This window comes from Phoca vitulina, unplaced genomic scaffold (assembly GCF_004348235.1).
Source record: "Phoca vitulina isolate PV1807 unplaced genomic scaffold, GSC_HSeal_1.0 scaffold2, whole genome shotgun sequence".
Taxonomy (NCBI): Eukaryota; Metazoa; Chordata; class Mammalia; order Carnivora; family Phocidae; genus Phoca; species Phoca vitulina.
Window position 1 is genome coordinate 68,533,156 of NW_022589705.1, and position 18,265 is coordinate 68,551,420.

Below are 18,265 nucleotides of genomic sequence, written 5' to 3' on the forward strand. Positions count from 1 at the left end.
CGGGGAGGGGCGGGGGGCCGGGGGCCTGCGGCGGCCGGGGGAGGGGCGGCGGGCGGGGCTCGGGGCCCCGGGAAGCCCGTGGGCCCGGCCGCGGGAGGGTATCCCCGCCCCGCCCGGGACCCCCCCGGTGGGCGTGGCGCCGCGGGCCGGGGTGGGGCGGCGGGAGCGGCCGGGGCGGCGTCCCGCGGGGCGGAGAGGATGTCCCGGCTCCCCGACTAACGATGCGCAGCGGAATGCGTCCCAAAGGCGGTCGCGAGCATTCGGGGCCGAGGGCACCGGTGAGCCCCAGCAGAGTCCGGAGTAGAGCCTCAGGGACGTCCCAAGGGGGATTCTGGGGCCTGGCGAAGGTCACCCGGCTAGGCCCCCAGTTGGACCCTGGCCTCGGAATTCTCTGCGGAAATCCTGGCCTGGAGCTGGGGGTGGGGGTTGAGGGGAGTTGGGTTTTAGCCGCCTCCCATTCGGATAATTTGAAGGTGCATTTCTCAGGGTCTCAGATTTTCTTACACTGGACAGCACCTCCTAGTTTGCGGCGCTTCTGGGCCTCAGAACCTCAATGTGATGAAAACGGGTCTAAGACTCCTTTTAGAAGGACTACTGGCTGGTCTTCCCCCCCCTCCCCCCCGCCCAGGCCGTACAACTGAGTCATCTTTAAATACCGTCTTTGGTCCTAGCCAATTGCAAATTCTGCCTGCGAACAATGTTTGAAGCCAGATCCTTTTTAAATAACTGCAAGACTGAAGTTAGCCATCTTTGAAGATTGCATTTGCTCTTCCAGCTCATTAAAATAAGTCTTTTTCTTTCTTTCTTTCTTTCTTTTTTGGCTTAGGGAAGTAAGAGTAATTTCAATGCAGACCCAGCAGTGACTACTTAGAAACCCATTTTAAGATGTCTCAGGTAAAGTATAGGCTTCACTGTAAATATTATGCAGATGTGTTCATTTACCTACTGGATATGCCTTTGGAGAAGTTATATCTAAACAGAATTTCAAAAATTAATTCTTTTTCAAGCAATGTTAGGTAAATCCTTTTGTGTTGCAATAGAAACCTTCCCCCATGTATTTTCTTAAAGTATCAGTAAACTAGTGCCCTATGGATTAGTAACTTCCAAAACTATCTTTTTTTTTTTTTTAAGATTTTATTTATTTATTTTAGGGGCGCCTGGGTGGTTCAGTCAGTTAAGTGTCTGCTTTCAGCTCAGGTCATGATCTCAGGGTCCTGGGATCTAGCCCCACATCAGGCTCAGCGGGGTGTTTGCTTCTCCCTCTTCCCCTGCAGCTCCCCCTGCTTGTGCTCGCTCTCTCTCTGTGTCATAAATAAATAAAATCTTTAAAAAAAAAAGATTGTATTTATTTTAGAGAGAGTGCGAGCATGAGTGAGGGGAGGGGCAGAGGGGGAGGGAAAGAATCTCAAGCAGACTACACACTGAGTGTGGAGCCCGTGGAGGTGGCGGGGGGGGGGGGGGGTAGCCCACAACCCAGAGATTGTGACCTGAAGTGAAATCAAGATCCTGGCGCTCAACTGACTGAGCTGCCCAGGTGCCCCCAAAACTATCTTCTAACCACAGATCAGCTTGGGCACTAGAGACTCTATCCTCCACATTGACCATTTCCTTGATATTTCATGGTGTTCATTTTGTTGACTCTGGTGCTTCCTATGGGGCTTTTGCAGTATCACACATAGGATGTCTAAGAGATGATGAACCATAGTTTGCTGGAACGATTGTTTCTAACAGCTATATAAGAGTCAGTAAATTTAGAAGTTGCTTATAATCCATGTTCATAGTCATCTATGCAAGATTAGAACCTTAAGTCATATGCAGATGCATGTGCATATCTAGGCTTGAGGAGAGCAGGGTCTGAGGACCCAGATGGTGTCATCACTTCCTCACTGTCTTTGCTTTCCCTTGCTAGCAGGTTCCTACCATCCCTGTGGTCTCCCTTTCCTAGGATGGGTGACAGGTGAGGACCTGGGACAGTGGCATATCCAGTTAGGAGATGGCTACACTTGTTTAGGTGTAATGTTTTGTTATATTACCAAAATTCCTCAAGCACAGAGATACTGTCTCAGGTATAGGATTATTTTCCCGGATGTATTGGCATATAATATTTTTCCAGAGATGACTCCCAAATTCAAATTTAATCTTGACATCTCTTGAGCTTCAGCTATGTAAAAGGATGCTGTCCTGCCATCACTTCAACGTCCCTAAAACTAAACTCATTCTTTTCCCCTCCATTCCAGATTCTACTGTCTTAAACAATAAGAAAAATATATTATCACACATAGCAAGAAATTTAGAGGTAGCTCAGCTTTAGAGTTAGTTCATTTAACAGCTAAATAACACTATCAGGGGACCCAGATTCTCTCCATCTTTTCACTCTGACGTTCTTCAGTTAGTGTCCCTCATAGTTACAAAATGGTTGCCACAATCCCACCTAACACATGCATCCACATAATGTCTGGCAGAAGTAGAGAGACTGTTTCTTCCCACGTGTCCCTTTATATTAGCACGGAAAACTTGTCTTGGAAGCCCTCAAGCCAACTTCCCACAGTCTCATATGCCCACATCTAAACCAGTCGCCATCAAGAAGGAAGAAACTATCATGAATGGCTTAAATTATGATTCGCCCCTGTGGCTGGGAATTAGAATCCTTTCCCCTAAGCACACGTAGAGTTAGGTGAATAACCTGGGCAAAATGAGGGTTTTCTTAGGAGAAATGAAGGGAGAAAAGATGTTAGGACAAGCAACAGAGTTTAATACAGACAGTAATAGGGTAAACATGTCAGCTAGGTTAGGCCATGGTAACAAATGATCTCAAAGTGGCTTATTACAACAAAGTTTTGTGTTTTGTTTTTTTTCTTGAAATACCCTACATGTTCATGGCAGGTCACCTTGGCTACATTCTAGTTTGTCTTCATGCTGGGACCCAGGCTTATCAATTGACCCTTATCTAGGACAATGTTGGTCTCATGAAAAAAGAAAAGTGATCATGGTGAATAACACACTGACTCTTTATACTTCTACCTGGAACTGATACATTTTCTTGGTCAGAACAAGTTCATCTGGCCAACTCTGAGATCCACAGGGAAGGACAGCAAACATTCGTGAAAAACCGTGACCAACAATATAGTCTGCCACACTCAGGGACCAGAAATAGTCCAATCCTGCTCTGCTAATCGTCTCTCCTCTCCTGAGGGTTCCCAAGGGGACTATACACAAGAAAGAAATTGGAATTGAAACCAAAGGATCATTTTATTCATAGCTGAGCTAGCACCCAATAACCTCTAGAATAGAACTCTGCCAGAAGACGAGGTTGAATGACATCGTGTAGGTTAAGGCTGTTGCAGTGAAGCTTCCTAATTCCCTGTTCCCTTTCCAGCCTCTACATCTTGGGGCCAGGATGCATGGGCAAGCCTGCAGAAAGAAAGGGGGGAGCAGATGATCAGACCTGCGAAGTAGACCAGCTTTACTCCTCTGAGTGTGTGCTAGAGACCGAGCTGGGCCTACTTAGCAGGAAATGGGGAGCGAGGCAGCACACAGGGCCATGTGACCTTTCAACCCAAAGTGACCCCAGCCACGTAAAATGTGAATTCATTGATGTCCTGAGTTCTGACCAATCCGATTAACAAATTCTTCCTTCTGAAGGAAGCCATTAAGAAGACAGGGCAGAAGAGAAGGAAATTCCTTCCTATGTTCCCACAGTCTCACTTCTGTTCTCTTACTCTGTTAGGAAGAGAAATGGAAAAGTCCCCTATGCATCGTCTATTTGCCTCCTCATCTAGACTGTAAGCCTCTTCTTAAGAATGGGGGCCAATGCATCATGTATCATTGTTTCTACCTGTAGTAGGCACTCTGGTATCTGTTGATAACAGTGATGACTGTCATTAAGAGACATCATTGCAATTTCAGTTGACAAAACTGTGGTCAATTACAGATACACAGTTGGCCTTTGAATAACACGGGGGTTAGAGATGACCCCTTGCACAGTCAAAAATCCATGTATAACTTTTGACTCCCTAAAAACTTAACTACTGGGGCACCTGGGTGGCACAGTCGTTAGGCATCTGCCTTCGGCTCAGGTCATGATCCAAGGGTCCTGGGATCGAGCCCCGCATCGGGCTCCCTGCTCAGCGGGGAGCCTCCTTCTCCCTCTCCCACTCCCCCTGCTTGTGTTCCCTCTCTCACTGTCTCTCTCTCTGTCAAAAAATAAATAAAATCTTAAAAAAAACTTAACTACTAATAGCCTTCTGTTGACCAGAAGCCTTACTGATAACATAAACAACATGTATTTTGTGTTACACATATTTTACACAGCATTCTACTATAAAGTAAGCTAGAGAAAAGAAAGCGTTATTGAGAAAATCAAGAGGAAGGGGAGCCTGGGTGGCTCAGTCGGTTAGGAGTCTGACTCTTGATCTCAGCTCAGGTCTTGATCTCAGGGTCGTGAGTTCAAGCCTCATGTTCAAGCCAACTTAAAAAAAAAAATCAAAAGAGAAAAAATACACTTACAGTACTATACTATATTTATTGAAACAAATCCATGTATAAGTAGATGCACACAGTTCAAGTCTGTTGTTCAAGGGTCAAGTGTACTAGGTCTTGTAACCTGGGATTCTGGGGCTATATTTCTCGTCTTACTTCTAACCTTCAGTATATATTGGCACAAAAGGGTATTGAGATGTGGGTCTGGACAGTGGAAAGAAAGTGATAGTCTTCATAAATATTACATATGACCCCAAGCAGATGGATGTGCCAAGTATATAGAAGATCAAAATTCAATTGACCTCAATAAATTAGAGAAATGGTCATCAATGGCAGGTTAAAATGCATTAGGGAGCAAAAGAAGCATCACACACACAAGAATTCAAGAAAGAAAAACTAGCCAGGCAGAAATGTGGCCAAAAAGACCTGATAGATGTGGAAAACCAATAGCAAAATGAATAGAAAAATAGCAGGATATATTAACAGAAGCCTATGAAGCCAAATTCATCTTCACATCCCTGGGACCTCGCATAGCGCCTGGTACACAGTGGACATTGCTAAATATATATTGAAAAAAATGTGTGACTTTGCCTTTGTTCGGATCGTCCATGCTGTTCCCTTCCTCTGAAAAGCCTTTGCATGACCAATTCCTATCCATTCTTCAAGGCCCAGCTCAAATGCAACTCCTATCATGTTGCCTTCTTTAAATTCACCCTACCCTCAGCTAGAAGAAAGCTCTTTGTTTCTGAATTTTCATAATCGATTAATATGTGCTAGTGATGAGTAAGTATTCCAGTAATGGGCACTGGGTCATTATTGGGTGAATGGTAACTCAGATTAAGACAGTCCAGGACAGGGGCGCCTGGGTGGCTCAGTCGTTAAGCGTCTGCCTTCGGCTCAGGTCATGGTCCCAGGGTCCTGGGATCGAGCCCCACATCGGGCTCCCTGCTCGGCGGGAAGCCTGCTTCTCCCTCTCCCACTCCCCCTGCTTGTGTTCCCTCTCTCGCTGTGTCTCTCTCTCTGTCAAAATAAATAAATAAAATCTTTAAAAAAAAAAAAGACAGTCCAGGACACATAATTGCAAATTACAGAATTAATGACTAACAGAAAGTATCCGAAATTCTAGAACCATTAATCACTGGCATTGACTCTCACTTTCTGTGTTCTAGTTTCTTCTCTCTATGCTGTATGTAATCCAGATGTCAGCATTTCCCTCATCCTCTCACTCAAACTCACACCCCTTGTGCCTCCTCAGACCAACATCTTAGTGAACAAGACAGAATTTGCTGAAGGGGAGACATGATTTACATCACGTAGGCTGTAGCAACTGAAGACCCCCATGACATACTTCTCCAGAGTACTTTCTCTCTGCTTCTGCCACAGGGGTCTTTTCGCATCCCCTACCCCAGCCTCCAGCCTTGCTGCTCTTCACCACCACCACCCCCAGCCCTATGCAGATTCCTCAACCCTTCCTTACTGAGAGGAATGCCTTTTATTCTAGTTTCTACTTTCCAAACCTGCGCCCGGCAAATCACCATGTTTAGCAAAACAGAAGTTCTTCCAATTAGAGGACCCATCCTCTTTGGGAAATAGAAGGCGATGATAAATAATATTTTTCTTCTGCAAATATAATTAACACAAAATGACTAAGTCGGGTTTGTCCACGAAGTCTTCAGGCGAAGCTTGCTGGAGTCGGCTTCTGAAGCTGACAGCGCACCTGGCTTTGCAAGGCAGAGTACAAAGAAGACATTCAGGAGGCTGCTTGCTGGCTGCTGTCCTGGATGAACTTGGCTCTCAGAGCCAGGTAGAAGTTTATAGTTCTCAAGGGGCCTTCCCTCTCTCTCTTGCGACAAGACTGCATGATTGCTTATCTCGCTGTCTGCCAGCCCCAGCCTCGTTCAGCTCTCATCATTAAAGACTGTGTTTTCTCAGCCTTTCCTAGCTCCTTAGCCATTGCTGACCGAGTCGGGAATTCTCTTAGAAAACCTAACACCATCTTTCCTTCCCTCTCACGTTCGGGTACCCGCTATGCTGCAATAAGAGCCCCCAAAGACTGTGACTCAACAAGAAATGTATTTCTCTCTCCTTCAGTAGTCCAGTAAAGAGGATGTCTGGGATGAGGAGGTAGCTCACGGGTTCATCCCAGGACCCAGGTTCCTTCCATCTTTAGTGCACCACCTACCCCAGGGCATGGTCATTGTTGGCATGTCTGAGGCTGGCTCTCTTGGCCACATCTGTGTTCCAGACCTCTAGAAGGAGAAAGAGAGGAAAAAGAAAGTGGAGAACGAGTGGCTTCCCTTGAATGCTGTAACATGAACATTATACTCCTAATTTCCATTCACACCCCAAGAACTTGGTCCCATAGTCGCATCTACTGCAAGGGAGGCTGGACACTGTACTTCCTAACTGGGGAGGTATATGCTCAGCTAAAACTCAATGCGGGGAAAGAAGGGCTTCTATTACTAGAAGGAAGAGGAGAAATGGACACGAGGATGACAAATAGCTCCCACCAAACCTCCCTACCCCCATGTGGGATAAGCATCTTAGCATGGCATAAGAGACTCTTGCCACTCTGGTAATATCCAGTCTCTTGAAATGCCCTGATTGTGCTTTTCTGTGTCCCACCTCCATGACTGTTCATGGTAAATTTTTCTCACTTTTCTTTGCCTGCTAGAATCAGCTCAACTAGCATCTTCTCCAGGAAGTCTGCCTAAACCTTTGTTTAGGGTCAGTGACCTTTCTTTGTGTTCCCACAACACACTATGCATTCCTCTCCTTCAGCACTTATCAAAGTCCTTCAGTATCTGCACACATTTTAAATCATCTCTTTAGGCTCTGTCTCCATCTAGATTATAAGCAATTTGAGAGCAATTATGCTATGTCTCAGTCTTTTCTGTATCCTTACTACCTAAGTCGAGCTGAATTCCTTTTGCCTGCTAGTGAGTAAAGTAAGTCGCACCACCGCCTGACCCCCAGGCATGCCCACTGAGTTATAGCTTTCATCCGTAATGGCCAGGCTGGAGAAGTGCGCATTCTTCTTCCTATTTGGACAAAAGGACTAGCCTGAAACCCCTGCTAGTCTAAAATCCTGATCCTCTTCTTTCTTATTTTTTTTTTAAATGACATCTATGGCACCATGAGCTCTATCAGTCTCTGACTGTGACACACACACACACACACCTTCTGAAATGTATTCTAGTCTGATGCTCAAGTTTGTTTATTTATTTATTTATTTATTTATTTATTTATTTATTTATTTGACAGAGACACAGCAAGAGAAGGAACACAAGCAGGGGGAGTGGGAGAGGGAGAAGCAGGCTTCCCGTTGAACAGGGAGCCCGACGCGGGGCCTGACCCCAGGACCCTGGGATCATGACCTGAGCCGAAGGCAGACGCTTAACGACTGAGCCACCCAGGCGCCCCCTGATCTTCTTCTTAGCTTTTTGCATTCCTGCTTCTGGGGAGCCCAAGACCTATTCTTGTTACCTCCTAGGGGCTGACTGCCAACCTCGAACCAGGGTATGACTGCCATTTGCTGCCATTGATCTTGGACCCCTCGGTTGCTAGGCTTCACCTACTATGCATCTCCTTGATACTGAAACCAACTGGAACTAGTCCTGGCATATTTTTAATCTCGGGACATTGACAAATGACACTTTAGTTAGGTCAGTTTTCCCCAGTTCTGCTCTTAGTGGGCTCTGGCCATTTTTCCTTCATCACTGGTCATCCTGCTAAAGTTCTATCATGCCTGATCTGTGAATGAATCTGCCCATGTAAGAATTAATAAGTATTGTTGGTACCTTCTGTTTGAAGTGAACTAGTCCAAGATAGGAGTGGATTCTTAGCTTTGTGGCATATCACTGGCACAAAATGATATATACTTTTTCTTTATATAGACTTTCTTTGGATGAAAAAATACAAGTGTTTGTGTATATATTTTTAAATTTATTTCATAATGTACATACATAATTATAAAACAATGTACATTATAAAATAATGTACATTATAAAATATAATATATAAAATATATTTATAATATATATAATAAATAATGTACATTATAAAATAGATATTTTGAAAAGTATATATATCTGTAGCTTAAAATATAAACATTTGAGTATGCAAAACCAGTGTACTGAGCAGGTTACTCATTTTGCAAACATGTTTTATTTTACAAAAGGATTTACCAGTAAAATCTTAGGAATAAATATGTCTCTCTTTTCGTAGAACTTTAGTAACTGTTCAGTGAGGCAGAATTCCCAGTTCAGATGGATGATTTGGTCAGCCACATAATCTATCCTTTTGTATACCAAAGCAATGGGTTAGAAGCAAGGGGATTTAACCATAAAAAGTCAGGAATGTGGTGAAATCATCCAAAGACTTCGGCAATATCCAGGGAACAGAGAGGCAGTTAACTCTAGCGTTCTCGAGATGAAGATGCATTGGCAGTTTGTAATGAACTGAAGGCTCCCAACTCTAAAAGGTCACTTAAGAGTTAGAGATAGATAGGTTTCACCTGCATAGCTCAGGTGCTCAGAACCCTTCCAAGTTTCCCTGCCTGTATTCATTAGAAGCCATTCATTTATAAATGACAGAAATTCGTTCAACTAACATAAGCAAAAAGGGAATGTGCTGGCAGCTTATAACCCTGAAAGTCTAGGAGTGGACTTCAGTTACAGCTAGATCTAGGGGACTAAAAATACATTTTCTGAATTGGTCTTTCTCACTCTTTCAATCCCTTTCCCTTCCTTTTTCTCACTCTTGCTCTGCTTCTTTCTTACATTGACCCCATTCTCTTCTACAAGAGATACCTTCCTCTCGGGCACTGGGTAGCTCAGTTGGTTGGGTGTCTGCCTTCGGCTCGGGTCATGATCCCATAGTCCTGGGATCAAGCCCCACATTGGGCTCCCTGCTCAGTGGAGAGTCTGCTTTGCCCTCTGCCCCTCCCCCCTCTTTCTTTCTCTCTCACAAATAAATAAATAAAATCTTAAAAAAATATTAAAAAAATTTTTTTTTAAAGGGACACCTTCTTCTATACTGCAGAGAAGATGGCCATTCACATTCTTAACGCTCTTTATCTGGAAGGCCAGATGACTTTTCTTCTACCTCTAAATGAAAAAACCAATCCTCCAGAAGAACTTGATAGGCTGACCCCTGGGCTAATCATAGCCAAGGCTATGGGGTTCCTTGGTTGCTGGGCCCTGTGGCTGTGAAGTGGGGTTGCGGTCATTGGCAGCCTGACCAGACTCCCACAGGGCAGACAAAACAAGAAATACCACCACACTCTCCTTTCTAACACCTGAGAGTCCCCGGTAAATATTTCAATTGGTTCCCACCAAACAGCCCAGGCTTCATTTCATACTTCTGCTGTCTCTACTCGTACGTAAGGTTCCATGCTGCTCACTGCTTGCCTGCTGCGTGGATCCCTGCTCCATGGTTCCCTCGGAGTGCCTGTCACTTATGCTGATACACTTAGCTGGACCATGGTTGGCCACTCTGCTGCTCAGGCCAATGCCTGTGCTCTGTTTCTTTCCTGGACCTCCTCTCACTCCTCTATTTGGAGATGTGCCCATGATTTGACAGGGGCCAGTGCACAGAGCTGTGCAGTTATGCACAGTTGTGTAAGTTGTTTAGTGCACAAGGGCACCCAGTGAGGGCATGCATGGGGACCAAAGTCTAGCACGAAATGTAGTTCACTCCCGTTAAGCTACCCAACCACCCACATGTGTTCTCCAGGAGGAAGAAGCACTTTTTCTATTTCTGCAAGGGTCCCGAGCCATGCCTGCAGGAGCTGTGAGTGCCCATAGGCAGCTGAAGGCACAGCTCCAATGGTCTCCTCTGAAAAGCAGAGGAACAGCTCCCTCTCTTGTTTGCCAGTGTATCAGAGAGAAGCCACTACCTGAAACATAACGCTGGGGGGGCAGCAGGGATCACAGGCCCACCCCACCCTGTCATCCACCCATAACATCCTCATATGCCCGCCCAATAGGCCAGAGCAAAAAAATCATGAAAAACCATCACGAATGTGACAGAGCTGTCAAAAGCACACAGACATCAACTGTGGAAATTATAAAGCATTTTGGGTTCTATGTTTTCTAAAAATGGGCACATTTCTTATCAAGATAGAAAATAAAACCTAGGAGCTCCTGGGTGGCTCAGTTGGTTAAGCATCTGCCTTCGGCTCAGATCATGATCTTGGGATGGAGTCCTGCATCGGGCTCCCTGCTCAGGGGGGAGTCTGCTTCTCCCTCTCCCTCTGCCCCTCCCCCTGCTTGTGCTCTGTCAAATAAATAAATAAAATCTTTAAAAAAAAAACGAAAGAAAGAAAATCTAAGAAAAAACTGTGAGAACCAACTCATGGCAATACCGACGACCACCACCATGTGTGAGTAACCCATGTTCACATCTAGAGACGCAGTTAGATCGTGACGGCTGTCCCCTGTACCGAGGCAGGCCTTTCCATGTGACAAGCAGCTTAAACTTGCCCCTGTCCCGCTCCCCAGAACATAGGGAAGACCCCGATGGCAAGTGGCTGGGTTTGACAAGTTTAGGTAATAGCTGCCCGTTGGTCCCAGAACTACCAGACTAACCAGACCTGGAGCCCTCATGCTGCAGGTGGCTGATGACACCACACCCTTTCTGTTGTGGAGAAAGCTCTCCTGGGAATCTGGAGTCCCTCTTGCTTTCCCCCAGCCCCTCAGACATACGTACATAGAAAGTGTGGATGTGGCGTGAGTTCTTTTCCTGGAAGGCTCCTCCGCAGTCAGGCGGCACGGGAAGCAACAGAAAACTGGAGGACGTGCCATCTCCCTGTACCCCAGCAATATCCAGATCCCACTTCCGTCCCAGGGGGCCATTGCTCCGGTAGGAAGAGGGGGCTGTGGCCACTGTTGCCACCTGGTGCATCCCCTGGAGCGGTGACTCCGTGAGATCAAAGGTGGTCAAACACACGTGTACATTTCTCAACCTGTGTCATTCGTACGGCTGCCCCAGGGCTTTATTTTTTCGGTAGAAGACGTAGGAGTGCTTTGTAATCTGCCACTCAGACATTCTCTTGTTCCCCTTGTGTGTTATCCTCAATAAGACGAAATCGGACGCGTTCTAGCCAATGACAGAGGCAGGTGTGGAAGGGAGGTCTCCTGAGGTGGTTCCTGAATACATCAAAGAGAGAAGACACTCATCTAGAGACAGTGCACGGGGTGTGAGGGACGCCGTGAACTGCAGGAGCTTCTACCCGACTCAAGAAAAGATTCAAGAGAACAAATGGCAGAGAAAAATCATTTCAGTAATGCGAGTGACACAGCTGTGAATAATTCCTTTTCAAACTGAATTGCCAACAGAGAGCAGTCCTATACCTCCTGAACTGAACCCCCAGTGAAAAGCAAAGGTGACATGAGTCACACCCATTACTTGGGAAAACTGAGAGTCATTGACTCTGTCCCTTCTTGCCTGGGAAGTGGGCAACACACTGTGTGGTATTTATTTTGTCATGTCTTGCTTAAGCCTTTAGATTGTATTATTTTTTAATTCTTGATGCCAGCTAATGCATCAGATAATTTAGTCATGTTCAGTAGAAGAGAGTGTACTATACCCAGCAGACATGAGGTGGGCTATGTGGGAGGCAGCACAGGTAGGAGGAAAAAAACCCCACTGAATTAGGAGACCCAAGTTCTTCTCCTGCCTCGCTAGCCCTGCTAACTAGCCAGCAATGGGATGTCAGAAAAGTCACTTAACCCTCACTAGCCTTATCTGCAAGATGAAGAATTTTAAATTAGATAACTCATTATTTAAATTAAATAACCTCTGGGGCACCTGGGTGGCTCAGTCAGTTAAGAGTCCGACTCTTGATTTTTAGCTCAGGTCGTGATCTCAGGGTAGGGAGATGGAGCCCCGTGTTAGACTCTGCACTCAGCAGGGAATCTGCTGGAGCTTCTATCTCTCCCTTTCCCTCTGTCCCTCCCCCTCTAAAATAAATAAATAAGTCTTTTTTTTTAAGATTTTATTTATTTATTTGCGAGAGAGAGCATGGGGCAGAAGAAGAAGCAGGCTCCCTGCTGATCAGAGAGCCCGATGTGGGGCTCAATCCCAGGACCCTGGGATCATGACCTGAGCCAAAGGCAGATGCTTAATGACTGAGCCACCCAGGTGTCCCAAATAAATAAGTCTTTTAAAAAAAATTAATTAATTGGGGTGCCTGGGGGGCTCAGTCGGTTAAGCTCCCTCTCCCTCTGCCACTCTCCCTGCTTGTGCTCTCTCGTGTGCTCTCTCTCTTTCTCAAATAAATACATTCTTTTTAAAAAATGTAATTAATTAATTAAATAAATAACCTCTAAAGCCAGCTCTAAAATACTATAATTCTGGGATGCCTGGCTAGCTCAGGCGGTAGAGCATAGGGCTCTTGATCTCAGTGTTGTGAGTTCGAGCCCTGTGGTGGGTGTAGAGATGACTTAACATCTTTAAAAAATAAAATAAAATGCTATAATTCCATAGTCTCATTAGAAGCATCACTAGGTATTCAAGAAACTCATAGATAAACACCAGGAGCCAAGAGTAAATGAACTGAACTGAGCCAACTACCAGCAGGAAACAAGCCCAAGCTGGTGAAGACCAGAGAGACAGCTGTGAAGTCTGTCCTTGTTTTCCCGGGAGGAGCGTGATGACTGGGCACAGTAGCCACGACAGACAGTACTGGGGAAGTACTTAGTCCTGGGGGTCACTAAATGTTCCTTTCAATCTAGGTGTGAGATTAAGATACATCTAAATATTTTATTAAGATATTCTACATCTAAAATTCTATTAAGATACATCTAGGGGCGCCTGGGTGGCTCAGTCGTTAAGTGTCTGCCTTCAGCTCAGGTCGTAATCTGGGATCGAGCCCCGCATCGGGCTCCCTGCTCAGCGGGAAGCCGGCTTCTCCCTCTCCCACTCCCCCTGCTTGTGTTCCCTCTCTCGGTGTGTCTCTCTCTGTCAAATAAACAAAATCTTAAAAAAAAAAAAAAAAGGATACATCTAAAAATTCTCTGTGATTTACTTTTTTTGTCTTTTGTCTATTATATCTCTAGAGAAATCTATCCAAAAAGACCTACTCACACAGTAAAGTTCTTCATGTACCTGTAGAGCTGAGGTTGTACACAATATAACAGACCAGTGGTTAACACCAGCATAAAGAATTATGTTGTTGTAGCCATTCTAGATATACCCAAATGTGGCCCAAAGGTTACTGGTTACCTCCGACCTTCCTTGATCTATGGTACTGTTCATGTTCATAATATACGATCTGTGCTTTGTTGATGGCACAGCTTAGGTTCCAAATGTCCCCCTAGTTGTCTACAACGATAGGAGATAGGAGAGGGGCGCCTGGGTGGCTCAGTCGGTTAAGCGTCCGACTCTTCTTTTGGCTCAGGTCATGATCTCAGGGTTGTGAGATTGAGCTCCATGTTGGGCTCTGTGCTGGGCTCTGTGCTTATGGTATGGAGTCTGCTTAAGATTCTCTCTCTCCCTCTCCCAATGCCCTGCCCCCCCTCAAGCTCTATCTCTAAAAAAAAAAAAAAAAAAAAAAAAGACACTTTTTCAGACTTAACCTTGTTTTGGTGACCATGATAGTTTTCAGGACAATTGGTCAGTTATTTTTTTTTTTTTAAGATTTTATTTTTAAGTAATCTCTATACCCAACATGGGGCTCAAATTTACAACCACAAGATCAAGAGTGGCATGCTCTACTAATGAGCCAGCCAGATTACTGCCTTTTGGGAGGAAGACCACAAGAGGTAAGGTTTGTTAAGAAAACAAATTCAACTGAGTAAATTTGATGATCTAATTCACTTTATTAAGTGAGTCATGAGTTGGGCAGCATCCCACCCTAACAAGTAGGAAGGAATTGAAGGAGTTGTATAAAATAGATTTTTGTAGGAAGGAGGGTGGGGCAAGGAAGTTATTAGCAAAAGAAAGAAAAGATTGTTTCAGGTTAGATCTCTTTCCCTTAGGGGGGAAGAGCAGTAGTCTTATCCTGCAGATTACCTCCTCTTTCTTTGGGGATGGGGAGGAGTATGGAGAGGCCCATGTGACAGATTATCTCATTGGTGCTTATCAGAAAAAAATTTTAAGTAAGCTCAGTGCCCAACATGGGGCTTGAACCCAGGACCTCAGGATCAAAGAGTCGCATGCTCCACTGACTGAGCCAGCCAGGCGCCCCAGAAAATTCTTGACTGACTGTTAAGACTACGTTTCTGGGGGGAGGTTGAAATTGCAGTTAGGTTAGGTATTAAGCCTGGGTTTGGTGAGTTGGCCTAAGTGACACCATTTTGGGTCTGTGGTTTTCTTTTTAACAGATGTCATTTTTCATCACATTATATCAAGGATACATACTATCAATATGACTTGTTACTACTGATGTTGACCTTGATCACCTGGCTGAGGTAGTGTTTGTCAGGCTTTTCTACTGTAAAATGACACTTTACCTCCCTTTCCATACTGTACTCTTTGGAAGGATGTTACTCTGTGCAGCTCACACTCAATGGGAGTTATGTTCTACCTCCTTAAGGGCAGAACATCTACATAAATTACTTGGAATTTTTTTGCACAGGACATTTGTCTTCTCTCACTTTTACTTATTTATTCAATCATTGGTGTCACCCAGGGACTTCTTATATTCAACTGCTGTTCCTATCTGCAAAAGAAATGGAAATGTAGTTTTTTTTCCTGGTCACATGCTCAGAATTTAGGAGAGAATCACATTGCATTCTCATGGATATTTATTCTGTACATTGGGTTATAACCCAATACTAATTTGTTTATTTTGTTGCTTAAATTGTTCCAGCTTCGGCCATTAGGAGCTCTTTCAGGTGGTTGCTGTATCTCTTTGACATATCCCCATCATTGTCTTACTGTTTTTTGTTTTGTTTCGTCTTTTAGCACTTCATTACTTTTTGGTACTACCAAGATACTTCAGGCTCAGGGCGCCTGGGTGGCTCAGTCGGTTAAGCATCTGACTCTTGGTTTTGGCTGAGGTCTTGATCACTTGGGTTGTGAGACTGAGCTCAGTGTGGGGCTTTGCGCTCTTCCTGGAGTCTGCCTGAAGATTCTCTCCCTCTGCCCCTCCCCCTACTCGAGAGCTTGTGTGCACAAGTGTGCACTCTCTCTCTCTCAAATAAATAAATAAATCTTTTTTTTTTTTTTAAAGATGCTTCAGGCTCATCTTGAATATTTCCTGTCCCAATCCTAGAATCAGCCATTCATCCAAGGAGCCAGAGTTCATTCCTGATTTGCATATTTGTATCTAAAATGAACTCATTTAAAGTGGTAAGGGACAGAGTGCCTTGGATGGCTCAGTCGGTTAAGCGTCTGCCTGCCTGCCTTCGGCTCAGGCCATAATCTCAGGGTCCTGAGATTGAGCCCTGTATCAGGTTCTCTGCTCAGTGGGGTGTTTGCTTCTCCCTCTGTGCTCTCTCTCTCTCAAATAAATAAACAAGATCTTTAATTAAAAAAAAAAGTGGTGAGGGAGGTTGGGAGTAGAATGAATGGGACCCCACTTCTTCTTGATTCAACTATTTTACCATGCTTAACCCCAAGAAAATTTGACACCTGTATTAGTTTCCAAATATTGCTGTAACATACATTATTTCCTATTGCTGCTGTAACAGATGACCATAAACTTACCTTAAACTTTGTGGCTTGAAACAACACAAATTTATTATTATCATCATCATTATTATTATTTTAAATAATCTCTACACTCAGCGTGGGGCTTGAACTCAGAACCCCGAGATCAAGAGTCACATGGCCCTCCAACTGAGCCAGCCAGGTATCCCACAAATTTATTATCGTACAGTCCTAGAGGTCAGAAGTCTAAAAATGGGCCCTACGGGGCCAAAATCAAGTGTTGACAGGGCTGCACTCCTTCTGAAGACTCAAGGGCCTTTTTTAGCTTCTAGCGGCAATCCACATTCCTTGCCTCCTGGCCTCCTTGGTCGCATCACAACAATCTCTACAACCTTTCAAATATTCTTGTTTTAAAACCTCTCATTTAATCACACTTGCAAAACCCTTCTGCCACGTGAGGTGACATACTCACAGGTTCTGGGGATTAGAACATGAACATCTTTGGAGGGTCACTCGTTATTCTATCTACCACAAAACCCTACAATGAAAAAGTGACATCTGGGCGCCTGGGTGGCTCAGTTGGTTAAGCGACTGCCTTCGGCTCAGGTCATGATCCTGGAGTCCCGGGATCGAGTCCCACATCGGGCTCCCTGCTCAGCGGGGGGTCTGCTTCTCCCTCTGACCCTCTTCCCTCTCTTGCTATCTGTCTCTCATTCTCTCTCTCTCAAATAAATAAAGAAAATCTTAAAAAAAAAAAAATAGAATTAAAAAAAAAAAGAAAAAGTGACATCGGCTGATAAATCACAGTCTTACCTATTTATACTACACAGGACATTCTGAATCTAAATATTTTGAAAGCCTCAGACAATCATTTCTCCTTTTCTCAAAAGGAGATATTAAGAAAATTATCTAATAAACTCTTCTAAGCAACTTATGTCAACTTTCTGGTACTTTGCCCATAAAAAGTAGCACAATTTTCCTCACTAATTCTAGTGATATTATTCCTAGTAGCAATTTAGAACATGTGGGTTAAATAGTCCATGTAGTTGATTTCCTACTTTAACCAAATGCTCTCTAGACAAGAAACACTAAAGCCTTTATCCAGGTTCATAGGGTCATAATGGCTCTCATAACCTGTTCCTTTACTATGTGTTTTTCCATCCTGACAGTAGAAGGCCCATCCGTCAATCATGTTGATCAGAGACTCTCCAGCTCTGTGTCCCATAAGGTGGACCCACTGTATTAGACTTAAGTAATTATGGATTTTTTCCAAATGGGAAAGAAGTTACAGTGATGAATAGATTGTTATACATTTCAAAAATGTTCCCCATTCATCTTCCTTAACACTGGGGCCTCCTACTGCTTGCCTGTCAGCACATGCTAGCTGACAACAAAAGGAATGTACAGGAAGCCAATTAAAATTAATAGAAAAAGTCAGAGATAAGAATAACAAATCATGCCTGGTTCGACAGCTCATGGAGCTCTTCTGTAATTGTATGTTCCATACATCTAACAGAGAAACATTTTGCTACCCAAAATGCCTTATCACATCAAGGACTCTAGATGTAAAGGATAAACATCTTTCCCTAAATATGATGGAACCTACCACTATTTCTTCATTGCATTGCAGAATCTTAACAAAAGGATACCATTTTTTTTTAAAGATTCTATTTATTTGTCAGAGAGAGAGAGTGAGAGAGAGCACAAAGCAGGGGAAGCGGCAGGCAGAGGGAGAAGCAGGCTCCCCGCTGAGCAAGGAGCCCAATGTGGGACTCGATCCCAGGACACTGGGAACATGACCGGAGCCGAAGGCGGACGCTCAACAGGCTGAGCCACCCAGTCATCCAAAAGGATACCATTTTTGTCTCATAAAAGACTAATTTAATCCAGGAGGGGCAAGAATATGGGCTTTGGAGCCTGGTAAATCTGAGTAAACATCTTCCTAGCTGCATGACTATGAGTACATTGCTTAACTGAACAATTTGAGTTAGTTAAGAATTACATTTGATTGTTTGTAGGTCATAAAGCAGCTGAAATGTGAAAGAGGCTGATTTCTCCCTCAAAATAAAGAAATGCAGAGTTAGGTGGTTCAAGATTGGGATGGTGGCTCCTTGATCATTACGTTTCTAGGTTCTTCCTTTCGGCATGCCCCCATCATCTTTAGCACATTCTAGGTCACTCATGGTCC

The 18,265-nt window shown here is 44.3% G+C and overlaps 1 protein-coding gene across 1 annotated transcript in view; it reads left to right on the forward strand.

The window, feature by feature from the left end:
* The first annotated feature begins 868 nt into the window (after positions 1 to 868).
* Positions 869 to 18,265, forward strand: part of FOXJ3 (forkhead box J3) — a 190,886-nt gene continuing 173,489 nt past the window's right edge. The window contains exon 1 of the mRNA XM_032431498.1: positions 869 to 894. The gene's annotated coding sequence lies outside the window, so the exon portion shown is untranslated. The remainder of the gene's footprint in view (positions 895 to 18,265) is intronic.